At 28.9% G+C, this 15,211-nt stretch overlaps 1 long non-coding RNA gene across 1 annotated transcript; it reads right to left on the bottom strand.

Annotated features, from left to right (window-relative positions):
• Positions 1–4,197: 4,197 nt before the first annotated feature.
• LOC114189654 (uncharacterized) lies at positions 4,198–9,586 on the bottom strand. The gene is made up of 5 exons (XR_003605712.2): positions 9,344–9,586; positions 8,781–8,921; positions 8,368–8,500; positions 7,051–7,142; positions 4,198–4,390 (listed from the first exon to the last, which is right to left on the bottom strand). It is a non-coding gene; the product is annotated as an uncharacterized LOC114189654 (long non-coding RNA).
• Positions 9,587–15,211: the final 5,625 nt, after the last annotated feature.

Genomic DNA, 15,211 nt, shown 5'->3' with positions numbered 1-15,211 from the left:
TCCATTAATTGCACACAAAATGAGGCCCATAAACCATCATTTTTTTGTTCGATAATTGAAAAGTTTCATCTTGCTAGATATTGTTATGGGATAAACTCCTCCAAATTATATAACTCACGCAAGGTGGAAGATCCCAAATTAGAGGCGCAATCGTTACCTATTATCAATACAAAGAACTTCATGAAACATTTTAGAAGGATAACTTTGATATAGTGTGCAAAATTTACAACGAACAAAAATCATGATTCATACTCGGTCAATCCAATTTAGGATACCCACTTAACCCAATCCAAATTTGAGCTTTCCGACCAATACAAGATATAAAAATTTGAAGTACAAGACCAACTAAAAAATAATTAGACAGAGAAAATAATTTTGAATAAAGGGCTCGAACGGTCGATCCCACTGAAACCATTTATAGAGGACAACTTAAATATAATCATCCAAAACTTTTAAAAGTACGCAAAAACTGCCAACTAAATTTAGAGAGCACACCCAACTCATATTTACAAAAACAAATGAATATGAAGTCAAATTATAATCCAAAATCCTCCCACTTTGGCCTAACAAACCACCAAAAGACCAACAAATAATTCATCAACAGTTTAAATAACAAATGACAACTTAAAATTTCATATTGTGAACAAAGAAAGTCAAAGTTTACTTTGACAAATCTATTTATGGTGGGACAGCTAAAAATATACTCATACGAAATTTGCACAATGAACAAGGAATATCAAAGTGCAATTTGAGAATTCCACATGTACAACTCAAAATATACCCATATGAAAATTGCACTGTGAACCAAAAAAATCAAAGTGCTAATCATCAATTCCATTTAGGGTGTATGCCCAAGTCAAGTCATAAGACTTTCAATACTAGAGCCTCATCATAAAATTCATACAAAGTCAAACTATAATTTTTGACCCATAAATTCAATACAAAACCCAATTGTAATCCATTAATTGCACACAAAATGAGGCCCATAAACCATCATTTTTTTGTTCGATAATTGAAAAGTTTCATCTTGCTAGATATTGTTATGGGATAAACTCCTCCAAATTATATAACTCACGCAAGGTGGAAGATCCCAAATTAGAGACGCAATCGTTACCCATTATCAATACAAAGAACTTCATGAAACATTTTAGAAGGATAACTTTGATATGGGTGTGCAAAATTTACAACGAACAAAAATCGTGATTCATACTCAATCAATCCAATTTAGGATACCCACTTAACCCAATCCAAATTTGAGCTTTCCGACCAATACAAGATATAAAAATTTGAAGTACAAGACCAACTAAAAAATAATTAGACAGAGAAAATAATTTTGAATAAAGGGCTCGAACGTTCGATCCCACTGAAACCATTTATAGAGGACAACTTAAATATAATCATCCAAAACTTTTAAAAGTACGCAAAAACTGCCAACTAAATTTAGAGAGCACACCCAACTCATTTACAAAAACAAATGAATATGAAGTCAAATTATAATCCAAAATCCTCCCACTTTGGCCCAACAAACCACCAAAAGACCAACAAATAATTCATCAACAGTTTAAATAACAAATAGCAACTTAAAATTTCATATTGTGAACAAAGAATGTCAAAGTTTACTTTGACAAATCTATTAATGGTGGGACAGCTAAAAATATACTCATACGAAATTTGCACAATGAACAAGGAATATCAAAGTGCAATTTGAGAATTCCACATGTACAACTCAAAATATACCCATATGAAAATTGCACTGTTAACCAAAAAAATCAAAGTGCTAATCATCAATTCCATTTAGGGTGTATGCCCAAGTCAAGTCATAAGACTTTCAATACTAGAGCCTCATCATAAAATTCATACAAAGTCAAACTATAATTTTTGACCCATAAATTCAATACAAAACCCAATTGTAATCCATTAATTGCACACAAAATGAGGCCCATAAACCATCATTTTTTTGTTCGATAATTGAAAAGTTTCATCTTGCTAGATATTGTTATGGGATAAACTCCTCCAAATTATATAACTCACGCAAGGTGGAAGATCCCAAATTAGAGGCGCAATCATTACCCATTATCAATACAAAGAACTTCATGAAACATTTTAGAAGGATAACTTTGATATAGTGTTCAAAATTTACAACGAACAAAAATCGTGATTCATACTCGGTCAATCCAATTTAGGATACCCACTTAACCCAATCCAAATTTGAGCTTTCCGACCAATACAAGATATAAAAATTTGAAGTACAAGACCAACTAAAAAATAATTAGACAGAGAAAATAATTTTGAATAAAGGGCTCGAACGGTCGATCCCACTGAAACCATTTATAGAGGACAACTTAAATATAATCATCCAAAACTTTTAAAAGTACGCAAAAACTGCCAACTAAATTTAGAGAGGACACCCAACTCATATGTACAAAAACAAATGAATATGAAGTCAAATTATAATCCAAAATCCTCCCACTTTGGCCTAACAAACCACCAAAAGACCAACAAATAATTCATCAACAGTTTAAATAACAAATAACAATTTAAAATTTCATATTGTGAACAAAAAAAGTCAAAGTTTACTTTTACAAATCTATTTATGGTGGGACAGCTAAAAATATACTCATACGGAATTTGCACAATGAACAAGGAATATCAAAGTGCAATTTGAGAATTCCACATGTACAACTCAAAATATACCCATATGAAAATTGCACTGTGAACCAAAAAAATCAAAGTGCTAATCATCAATTCCATTTAGGGTGTATGCCCAACTCAAGTCATAAGACTTTCAATACTAGAGCCTCATCATAAAATTCATACAAAGTCAAACTATAATTTTTGACCCATAAATTCAATACAAAACCCAATTGTAATCCATTAATTGCACACAAAATGAGGCCCATAAACCATCATTTGTTTGTTCGATAATTGAAAAGTTTCATCTTGCTAGCAACATCTCAAACATAGTGATGGGATAAACTCCTCCTATGTATATAACTAATTCAAGGTGGAGGTTTCTAAATTGGAGGCACAATCATTACCCTTGATGAATACATAGAGCTTCATGAAACATTTTAAAGGGACAACTATGACACATGTGTGTGCAAAATTTACAAAGAATAAAAATCATGATTGATACTCACTCAATTTGATTTAGATACCCTCTTTTCCAATATACTTGGGTTTTCCGACCAATATAAGATATCAAAATTTGGAGTACATGCCCAACTTAAAATTAAACTAGACAAAAAAAAAAGGATTGTTTCCATTAATTGCATGCAAAATGAGGTTCATAAACCATCATTGTTTCATTCAATATGTGATGGCTACTCCTCTTCCAAACTATATGACTCAAGCAAGGAGATGATATGATAGTGTTTAAGTGATGTGAAGAGAAGTTGGACTAACTATTAAGAAATTGTGATTAATGGAAACCTAAGAACGATACTCTAACCTTAGTGACCTAAGAAGAGTAATATGACAAAACAATTGGCCCCGTAATAAAACTCAAATTCAGAGGTGGCTTACATGGAAGACATTGCTCTTTATAGCCTAGGAAGCCCTAGATTTGTCTCAAAAAAGGAAAAGCAAAACCTTAATTCTCAAGATTTATCCTCAAATCTTCATGTTTCTTCGTGTGAAGACCTTTTTCATATTATTTATCAACCTGGGTGTCATTCCTCAAGGATCATAGGTCTATCTACGGTAGTCATCAAACAAAAGTTCAAAAAATTTGTGTAGCACAAACAAGATATATCTAAATGAAAGACTAAAAGAAGACCTTATATTAATTGTGAAAGAATTTTCTTGAGAACTTTCAATGCCCACTTCACAAAAGTACCTTTTCTACCTTAAGCTAATTGTAACCTAGAAGGTAACATCAACTCAAAGTGTGATTTTGAAAAGTCTAATGAGGAGTTTAAAACAATGGAAGGAGGAAGTGAATTTGAAAATTTCTTATGAGTAAACATTGGAATTGAGAAAGATGAATTAATGCTAAATATAGAAAAATTCAAATATTGAAAAACTCTCTCTATCATCTTGCACCAAACTTCTCAAAAGAAATTAAGTTTGAAAGGCAAGTGGACACACCCTAAACTATAAGCAAATAAGCTAAACTATGCGGCCTAATGGTAAGAATAGAAGGCACTTAAAACCTTCAAACCACTTACCAACTAATATGCGCTTCACTATAAGAAATAAGGTTCTAATTAGAAGATGGGATTGAACACCAAAGGCTCCTCCAAGACACCTAATTAGGCCAAGATTACAATAAGCATAACAAGTAAAAGTTACAACTCAAATAAATGAAAATTGCACATGGCTTCAAGTCACCTTTAGATTTCCACCCCTAAGATGATACCTCAAAAGTTAGTTCACCTTAAGAGAAAGCCTACACACAAAACAAGCAAAAATCAAGAGGAGGATGTCAAAGAAGAGAAATCAAGAAATCAAAATTGAGACCAATAGTTCTAGAAAGTCTAGTTTACAACCTCAAAATAGTTTCAAATTTCAAATGCAAGCAAAATAAACATCCCAAAGAAGGTACTAGTGGTTCTAGTGCACTTGTTTTGATCACCTTTTTCTTTTGCTCTTTTGTTCATGAACTTCTTTTCTACTTTTCTCAATAATTTTCCAGCACCAAAACAAAACCACTAGAACATATTTTCAACATATATATTTTGCACTCAAGCAAGAACCAAATCAAAATAGAAAGAAACCTATTAGAATCAAAAGATAGAATATGAAACTTAAGCAAACATAATGAAAACAACTCTATGAACTTGCTAAGGAACTAATAACAAGTATGAACTCAAAGATACAAAATAAAAGCACTCAAATGAAATAAATTCTAATTACAACTAAAATATCATCATCTATTAGACTAAATATAAAATATGTCAAATAGTACATAGCTAGAATTTGTCTTATAATAATTTTCCACAAACATCACTAAGAAAAAAACCATCATTAAATCTGCAAAAAATATTTACGAGAACCTCTACTTTCAAATTACTCCTACCATGTCAAACTTTTAGAGAAATAAACTCATCAGGTCTATTTTCTCACGCACAATCATAGATACTACATTAACAAAATTGACATATATTAAAAAAATCAGTTAAAGCTATGTTATCCCTAAATTCACATTCAACATGAACACTGTTTTGCTCAATCGATATAAATTTGTTCCAAGATTCACTAACTAATCCATTAATTGTATCATCACACTCTTGCACAATTATAATTATACAATCACATTTACACACTTAGCCTACATAATACTACATCACAATTAAGCAACAAGATATAACAGATTTTTCATTAATACAATATTAATTTCAAGACTCACGGCTAAATTAACAAAAAATATTTCACTAGAATTTCAACACTCAATTACTCTAAATAAATTCTAACCTCCAACGGCAACTAACAAGGCTATCATCCTTTATTACACTAAATATAAACAAATTCCAAACCATACATGAATCATATTTGGCTCATAATAATTTTCCACAAGCACCACTAAGAAATAAAGCACCATCAAATCTACTAAAACGGTTTACAAGAACCTTTGTTTTCTAATTACACTTAACATGTAAAACCTTTACTGAAAAATATTGATCTAGTCTAACTACTAACACACAATTATAGATATCGCTTTGAGGTAATTTACATACTACTAACAATTGCCTATACAACAAAAAAAAACATTCAAAGTTATTTCATCCTCAAATTCATGTTCAACATGGCCAATTTTTTTGCTAAAATCATGTATTTTCACTCGAACATTAACTAATTAATACATTTATCATCATATTCATATTACAAGACAATTCTAATTGTACAATAACACTAACATTCCTTACCAACATAGAAACCCGTCACAATTACAAGCAATATATAACAGATATATCAATAAAACAATCCTAAGTTCAAGAACTCATATTCAATTCCCAAAACATCATTCACTACAAAATTGGCTCAAAATTAATCTACATAAATTCTAATCCAACCGAAAATTAACAAGACCATCGTCTCTATTAGAATAAATAGAAACATTTTAAACGATACATAAGTCAAATTTGTCTCAACAATTTTCGCAAGCACAACTATGAAAAGAATCAACATTATATTGATACAAAAACCTCTATTTCTTAATTACCCTAACATGTCCAACCTTTCAAAAAAAATTCTGACCAAGTCTAATTACTCACACATAATTACAAATACAACATATTGGCATCTTATTGAGTAGTAGCCCATTTTAAAAACAACACTCAAAGCTATGTGATAATCAAACCATGTTCAACACAACCACATTTTCACTTATTTGATATGGTTTCACTCAAAGATTAACTAAATCGCTAACTACATCACTGTACTACTCCATAATTCTAATCATTCAATCACACTTAAATTCCTAACTACCATAATAATTCATCATAATTAGGCTACAAGACATAACATATATTTTCTAAAATGCAATTATAAGTTAAAGAACTCATATATAATTCCTCAAAAACCATTCACTAGAAATCCAACACTCAATTACTCTACATAAATTCTAGTTATAACAAAAATTAAGATAGCTAGCATCCTCTAATAGACAAAATATAAACATAATACATAAGTGAAATTTGTTTCATAACAATTTTCTACAACCATCACTATGAAAAAAAAATCACCATTAAATAAGCAAAAAATATTTACGAGAACCTCTATTTTCTAATTACTTCTACCATGTCAAACTTTTAGGGAAATAAACTCACCAAGTCTAACTTATCAAGCACAACCAAAGATACTCCATTAACTGAATAAACATACTCTTATAATGATTGACATATATTAAAAAATCAATTAATGTTATGTTATTCCTAAATTCACATTCAACACAACCAACTTTTTGCTCAAGCAATATGATTTCACTCCAAGATTCACTAACTAATCCATCATCACACTTTTAAATAATTCTAACCATACAATCACACTTACACAGTTAGCCAACATAATATCTCATAACAATTCTATTCATACAGAATTACGAATTACCTTATCTGAAGAACATAATTACTTGTTCCACTTTTGTTTTCTTTTTATTGCTTCTCACCTCACCACACCGGCAGCCAAATCCAACAGAATTTCTAAATTGCAAAAAGTTTAGACACATAACGGAATGAATTAGAAGTGCAAGAAAATGAATTAGAAGTCTAAACTGCAAGAACCTAAAGTAATAAACTCAAGATTTGCAAGAAAATGCATAAATTAAAAGAAATAAATTAGGAAAGGGAGCGAAAAAATACACCAACCAAAGTTGACACCCTTTATAGAAAAAATAAACCTCCCAATATTCTATCATTATTCCCACTGATGGCTAATTGTTCTCTTCAATGCAATGTTCATATATTTGTATGATAATCTCAACATATTGTTAGCCAGTAATTATATAGCAGAATACAAATCAAGCTATAAAAGTTAACTTCCTGCACAGTGTATCGATATCTATAAACTTTAAAGTTTTACCCTTCACTTGCTGCCAAGCAAAGCAACACTAAATTAGTAATGTTGATTTTTCTTTTTCTTTTTATTTAACCACCTAAACATTTTCTACGTATATCCATATAGAGACTACATCTACAATGCACAAATGGGATCCAGGTAAATGGTAAGACATTATAGATCTCATGAATTTTCCCTCAATCCGCAAACCTTGAAAAACATGCATGTGAACATACATCTCAACATCAAACCTTACAAATATTAAGCTATGGCATAGGTCAACTCATAATCGGGAAATCGATAAAAACAAATTGAATTCAAGAAAAGGCAAGTTGAGATAAAAAAAAATGCAATAAAAAGTAAGGACTTGACACGGACCTTTTGATGACAAAGTACTTGCTACATTAAATTGAAACAAAACTTTTCTTGCTTTTAAATTGCCTGATGTCGAAATTAAATTCGACAGATTTGCCAAGTGTTATTATTAATAGTAAAATTTCTATTATTCCCTCTCCCGCCAACCTTATTATTAACCAATTTTGATGAGTATATATTGCACATTAAGATTAACCAGATGATAGACTATAGTCCAATTCAAGCTAATTCAATCTTAAATTCCTAACTATCCAATATTGCTCGAGTATGTCCCCGGGTATCATAGCACACATTCAAACTCCTGACAAAGTAAAGAGAGTTTAACTAGATTCGTTGAACTGGTTGCGTGAGTTATTGTAAACTCTCTGTACAATTGCTACGAACAACATAGATACCAAGGTTATATATTTTTCTTGCTTATAGAAAAAAAGGTTATATATTTTTCTTATTAATGCATAGGGGAACAAGGGTGGACGATTATGTTAACGACTGTACATAGACATCAAGAATGGGCTGAAGAAGATATCGAGCATTATGCAGAAGAGCATCGGCTTCCTCATTTGAAGCATCAAGTGCACGCAATTCTCTGATTTCTTCCTGCCATTTTCTGACTTGATGCTTGTGTATCCTACATAATGTGAAGTTAAAACGATCAAATCATAGAAAGACAACAACATTAAAAAAGTAAAAGAGTTTTCATCTCTTAATGTTTAGTGACAACTTCACAGCACATATAACAATTTTCTCTTCAAATTCATTGGTTAACGCCCTTAACATTATTTTCCATGATTCTAAGAGCTCAGATACCTACATGCAATTTGTTCATCAAGTGAAAGAATTCAATGACTTAATTATACACTACGATCCCAAGCTTCACACGGTGTATAAGTATAACTAAACATAGCTACCCTTTGAGTATAATTCTCAATCTTCTCAAGAATAAGAGAGATATTGAGTTCCATTTCTTCGGACCCAGCAATGTTCGCCTCAAATTCTTCTTATTCTTTTACCATCTTTGATTCCGCTTCATCTCCCACCTTTTCTTCCACCTATTTATTATGAAATAAAAAACTAAATACTAAATGATGCCCAATAGAACGGAAGGTAAATTCAAGACATAAAAAGATTGAAAAGCAAAAAAAAAATTGCCTCTTGTTTCATTCACAATTACGAGTATAACCGAAACATTCACAAAATTAATCTAAGAATAAAAATAAATCAACATATATTAGAGTAAATTGTGATTAACTAGAACGAAACCCTAGCACAGAGAGTAATTTGAATATTCTAAATTAGAAAGGCAAGATAAAAGTATATTGGGTATAGAGTCACTGCAAACAACACAATAACGTTAGCGACAACCCAAACCTGAAGCGAAAGCAGAATCGAAGACATTAAAAGTTAGAAACGAAAGAAACAGTGTACTAACGTAGATGATTGATTGATTGAGTAACAAGCATTGATTACTCACCAAGAACTCACAAACGAGAAACAAAGAAGATCGATGAATTAGTTTTCTCGTTTGATTTGCTCTGTGCTTGAAAGAGAAAAGAATATGATAAGTGCAGAAATTGAAATGCGGGCATTTTCTCGTATCAGGCTGCAGATTGCAAAACGGGAAGTGAAGCACAAAGATTGGGCCTTCTGCAGTTAATACCCAATAACAACAAAGTATCAAATCACAATGATACTTTACTTAAGAGACCATTTTGAATTTGGAACTCTCTAAAACAAATTATCACTAAGTTTAGTTATGTTATAGAAAAGGTATAATTAGTCGCAACGTCCTCAGTTTCGTCCTGATGTGTCTAAATGGTATCTGCTTTTAATTTTGCATCTACTTAGTACCCAAATTAGTTAATTTGCATCAATGTGGTCCCTTTTCGTTAACTCCGTTAAATAAGATAACGTCTGACTGAGTTGACCAGTTAAGTGAGAAAAAATGTTATGACGTGACACGAGAGTAGTGTATGATGTGGAACAGTGCAGCGTAAGAGGAAATTGAAAAGAAAAAAAGGCACGAATTAGGAACAGAATTGGAACGTTTTCTGCGATAGAATAGGGGTTTTTGAATGGGGAATTAGGGCTTTTTGAATGGGGACAATCAATTCAAATAGGGCATGACACGTTATCTATAAATTGCCACTGTACAATTATTTTCATTGACAGGTATCTGTTCTGCAATACCATATCACTGATATGTTAACGGCGTTTCTGAAAACTTAACGGGATGGACCACATTGATGCAAATTAACTAATTTGGGTACTAAGATGCAAAGTTAAAAGCAGGTACCATTTAGACACATTGGGACGAAATTGGGTACGTTGCGACTAATTATACCTATAGAAAAAAAAAAAAACTGAATCAAATAGCTTATAGTCCTTTTTAAATTTTGTTTAGCATTTTTAATTACTTTCACTAAATTCTAACCAACTAAGTTCACAAGTAGGGGTGGCAAACGGACCAGCCCGGCCCGTATGTGGCCCGTCAAAAAACGGGTCGGGTCGGGTTGGCCCGTCAAACAGAAACGGGCCAATAGTCACAACCCGTCCCGTATAGGACGGGCTAACGGGCCGGGCCGGGCTGGCCCGTCTAGAGCTTTTTTTGTTTTTTTAATTAGTTTTCAAATTTTTTAATTTGTTTTATTTTTTAAATTTGTTTATATATACATATAAATTATTATTAAAGTCATATTTAATCAAATAAAATATTATTTTAACTTTTAATTGATTAGTTAATGTTTTTAATTAGATAAGTTAAAATAATTATTAAATTTACATATTAAATTGTTTAATTATAACTAATAATTCAAACTTAATTTGTAGGTGTTAATGATTTAAATTACAATACTATTATATATTTATACATTTAAAATATATAATCTAAAAAATTAATCTTTTTAATTATTTTTATTTTATTTTATTTTTTTAAAACGGGCAAACGGACCAGGACGGGCTGGCCCGTTGGGCCCAATCCGTTTTGCCACCCCTATTCACAAGGAAATAACAGTTGATTTGATTTAAATTAGTATAATATATATGTGTCGGTGTAATATAAAACATATAAGTGAGAATGTGAGAAAAATAGCTAAGAAAATGTTTGGAGGAAGCTTCTTTAGTAGAGGAAAGAATAAAAGTTAAATTTAATTTTTCCATACATTAAAAATTAAATTTTGAAGAAATTAACAGATGATTAAATTATTCTGTTTACAGTTAATGTTTATTTTGCTTTTATGTTTGTATTCTATCTTACCACCAAAAAAAATATTGTTATTAAAAATAAACCCTTTATAATGAAAGAGTTATATACTTAGTTAACATGATCTAAAGTTGAATCTCGTTTCTAACAAAGAGGATAGTTTCCACTATTAGCTATATATATAGTTCACATGGCTAGGGTTGGACATAATTTACTAAATTATACTAAACTATAGTTAATTGTACTATATTAAACTAAAATATACTAAACTATTCATAATAATAATTGAACTGTATTATAAAATAGTTCAGTTTTAAAAAACTAAACTTATGTTAAGTTAACCAAGTTAACTATTGAACTATAGTAGATTGAAAAAGTAAAATATCTCAAATAAAATATTGGTATTAGGATAAGAATTGGACTTATGTGTTTTGTGTCTTACGTTCTATTCTTTCTCTTTTATATTGAAATATTTATTTTACTTTGTCTTAATTTTTTTCTTTGCTCTTTCTTTGAGAAAAATATAAAATATTTATAATTAATTTATTAAAAAAAATTATAAATTAGTTCAAGATCTTATTTTATTTTAAATGAATTTTACTATGTAATATTATTTTTATGTTATGATTTTACATAAGTTATTTTTAAAAATTAAATTTTATGACAGCTAACAATTTTATAATTTTTTATTTATATTAAAGTTTTTCGTAACTTAAATATTGAAATTAGTATAATAAATATAAATATTGGTACTAACGTATTTTTTATTTTAAAATTATGTGGCGTCAACTTTTTTAATGAGAATTTATTTTAAAAAATTCTTAAAAAATATAAAATGTTATTGATCCGTTGCTTCACAAAATATATTTTAGAACTTCATAAAATTTCTAGAACATTTTTCACACAAATATTAATGAATACAAATGTTAAAAAAAAGTTAATTTTGAGAATTTTTTAAACTAATTCCTTTTAAAAAATTTGACGCAACATAATAAACATTGTAAAACTAAAAAGTAATATTACATAAGATTTTAAAATATAAAAAATAAGTTAATACCGATATTTATATTTATGATATTAATTTTAATATTTTAATTACATTTTAAGTTACGAAAAACTTTAATATAAATAAAAAAATTATAAAAATGTTAATTGGTGTATTAAAGTATGATGCATATTTCAAGTATTATTTCCTAAGCACTTTCAAATTATAAACTTTATATTATTATTGCGTAGTACAATCATATGTAATTAGTGCAATTCGATTCAAAATAGTGTAATTCAGTTCAAAAATAGTGCAATTCAGTTCAAAATCAATGTAATCCGGTTCAAAAATAGTACAATTCAGTTCAAAAATAGTGAAGTTTATTCAAAATCGGTGCAATTCGGTTCAAAAACAGTGTAGTTAAGTTAAAAATTAGTGTAGTTTAGTTCAAAAATAGTGCAGTTCAGTTCTGACGTTGTGCAGTTCATAAAACAATTCAGTTTATAACAATTCAATTCAGTTTATACTATAGTGTAGTGCAGTTCAGTCCAGTTTATTTTTAAGAATAACAGTTCAGTTCATCTGAACTGTTTTTCAGTTCAGTGCAGTTTATGCGAACAGTTTTTTAGTTCAGTGTAGTTTTTGGTAGTACAGTGCAGTTTAGTTTATTTTGTCCAGTCCTATCTGCTGAATACTAAAATTAGTCTGCTCGCGAATTCTGCATCCAACTGCATCATACCAGTTCTGAAATGCACTATTTTTTTGCTGTCACAGCATGGTTAAATACTGCAAACAGTTTTCTTGCATGCCTTCTGATTCTAGGTTCATTTCGAACTAGACTTGAGCATGATTCATCGTATATACTCCTTTTCAATTACGCTTGATATTTAGATTTGCATAGTGTCTGCATTTGATTAGCATCTTATGAACTCACAAAGTTGTTCTAGGCATATACATGTAAGCTACATAATCTATTTTAATAAAATAGTTTGCTTTAGTTGCTTGCATTCATGCATTTAGATTAGTTTTAATTGATTTTTTTTTTTGCACATCATCTCTCTTGTAGAAGTAACATGCATTTTTGCATCCATGCATTTAGGATCTTTGAAATTTTTCGACACGTTCTGAATTTTTCTTCAATTTAATTTTCCCCTTTTTTAAGTTTGATTTTCTTTAGTAGCAAGCAAGATTAAATTGTGCAAGTTGTATCATTTCACTGGATTCGATTCTGAGTCATCTTCCTATGTAATAATTTTTCATATAGGTAATTTACACTAAACAAATATTTTGAATATTTATATATTCTTATCACAATTTTGTTATAATTTGAATTTTTTATACACTTTAATCATATACAATATTTAACAAATTAAAGAAAGTCAAAACAAATATAAAATAAAATAATAAGAATAGGTATAAATAAGGATAGAATAGTAATATATTAAGATTTGATTACAAATCTCTCTTATCCATCTAATATTTTCCAATTTCAAGAAAACTTGATGCACATTTTCACATTACGGTTATTTATAAACTCATGATATATTAATACGTGGGTGTATAATACCATCAAATTTATTCACCATACGGTAACATAGTTATTTATCTTGTTATTTTAGGAACCAAAGATGTTAACACTGGACATTTTGATATTCATCCATCACTTAAAAAATTAGTCTTATTCAAGTATGAAAATTTATATTCACAATTTTTTGAAAAAGAAAATAAATGGAGAGGATAGTTAAAAGTGATAAACAATTAAGAAAAGAAAACACATCAACAAAGATTAAAACAATTAAGAAATAAATATTTGAAGCTCTTTGTTAAATAAAAGTATATTTAAAATTAAAACTAAACATAAAAATATTAAAAAAAAGGTAAAGCTAAGTGTTTAGGTAAAATTCGTGGCTATATAAATATAGGCATAACTTTTAAAAATGCTATAATTTGAAGAAGAAGAAAAAATTCACAATTATGATTACATTCAATATTAGGTTCATTTACGAAAATGGTCAGTTTATTTTTTAATTTACGTAAAATGTGTTTTTTTTTTAAATATTATCAAAAAGGAGTAAAGTCATTAGAGGAATTTAAAGTTTATGTCATTGGAAGAATAAAGACTTTAAAGTATGAGTTGAAGTTGTAAGAGTGTTACATCTTCTACTTTTTATTCTTTTTACATTGAATTCTTCACACCAATTAGGAGATCTTGTTTTATTTATTTCAATTACTTTTTATTTTTTTTACATTGAAGTCTTCACACCAACATAAATTTTTGTTTTATTTATTTCAATTGAAATTGTATGAACGAATGACTTTAGATTTTTTTTTTAAAGTGTGAAGTCTTGATATGCATGAAGACTTGACTTTGAATTTTATTTTAAATTTGAAACTTATTTTAATTTTTTTTATCATTTATTTAAATCTATTTTTATTTTGTTTTTAGTAAAGTGATTTTATAATTTTTACTCTATTATATTTTAATAATTTATTTTTTGATTTTTATTTAACTAATTTAATATTTAAAATCAATTTATTTAATTGAATACATGACAAATTAATAAAGCAAAGAAAAGATTATAATGATATTTGTAGGAATTTATGAAAATTAAAAATAATGAAAATAAAATAATGGAAATGAATTTTTATTCAATTTTATTGCCGTAAATTATCTCTCAATTAATTAAAATAATTTTAAACATTAAATTAGTTCAATAACAAAACAAAAAATAAATTGTTAAAATATAATAAAACAAAAATTATAAAATCACTTTACCTCTAAACAAATTAAAAATTCACTTAAATAAATCATAAAGTTTAGAAAGAAAACAAAGTAAAAAAAAAAAAAAACCTGGTAGATTACCTATATTCTTTAGTAGGATGGGTTAACATTTTCAACCCACGGATCAACCTACTGTTTATTTTCCTTCTTTGCCAAGTCAAACATCTTCTTTTCATTAATCTACTTCACCTACCATCTCATTCATTCATTGCTTAATGAACCCCATTTTATATAAAAGAAAATCATGTGAGTGCCTCAAAGTTTAACATGTCCCCATCTTCCGAATTGATTTAACAACTGACCAACGTGAAAGAGAGAATGAAGTGGACATGTTGGTAAATGTTTAATCTTTTTCCTCTGTTCACAAAATCTA

Source organism: Vigna unguiculata, chromosome 7 (assembly GCF_037176805.1).
Source record: "Vigna unguiculata cultivar grain cowpea cultivar isolate G323 ecotype 2 chromosome 7, ASM3717680v1, whole genome shotgun sequence".
NCBI lineage: Eukaryota > Viridiplantae > Streptophyta > Magnoliopsida > Fabales > Fabaceae > Vigna > Vigna unguiculata.
This window is presented reverse-complemented; position numbering and strand designations above follow the sequence as displayed.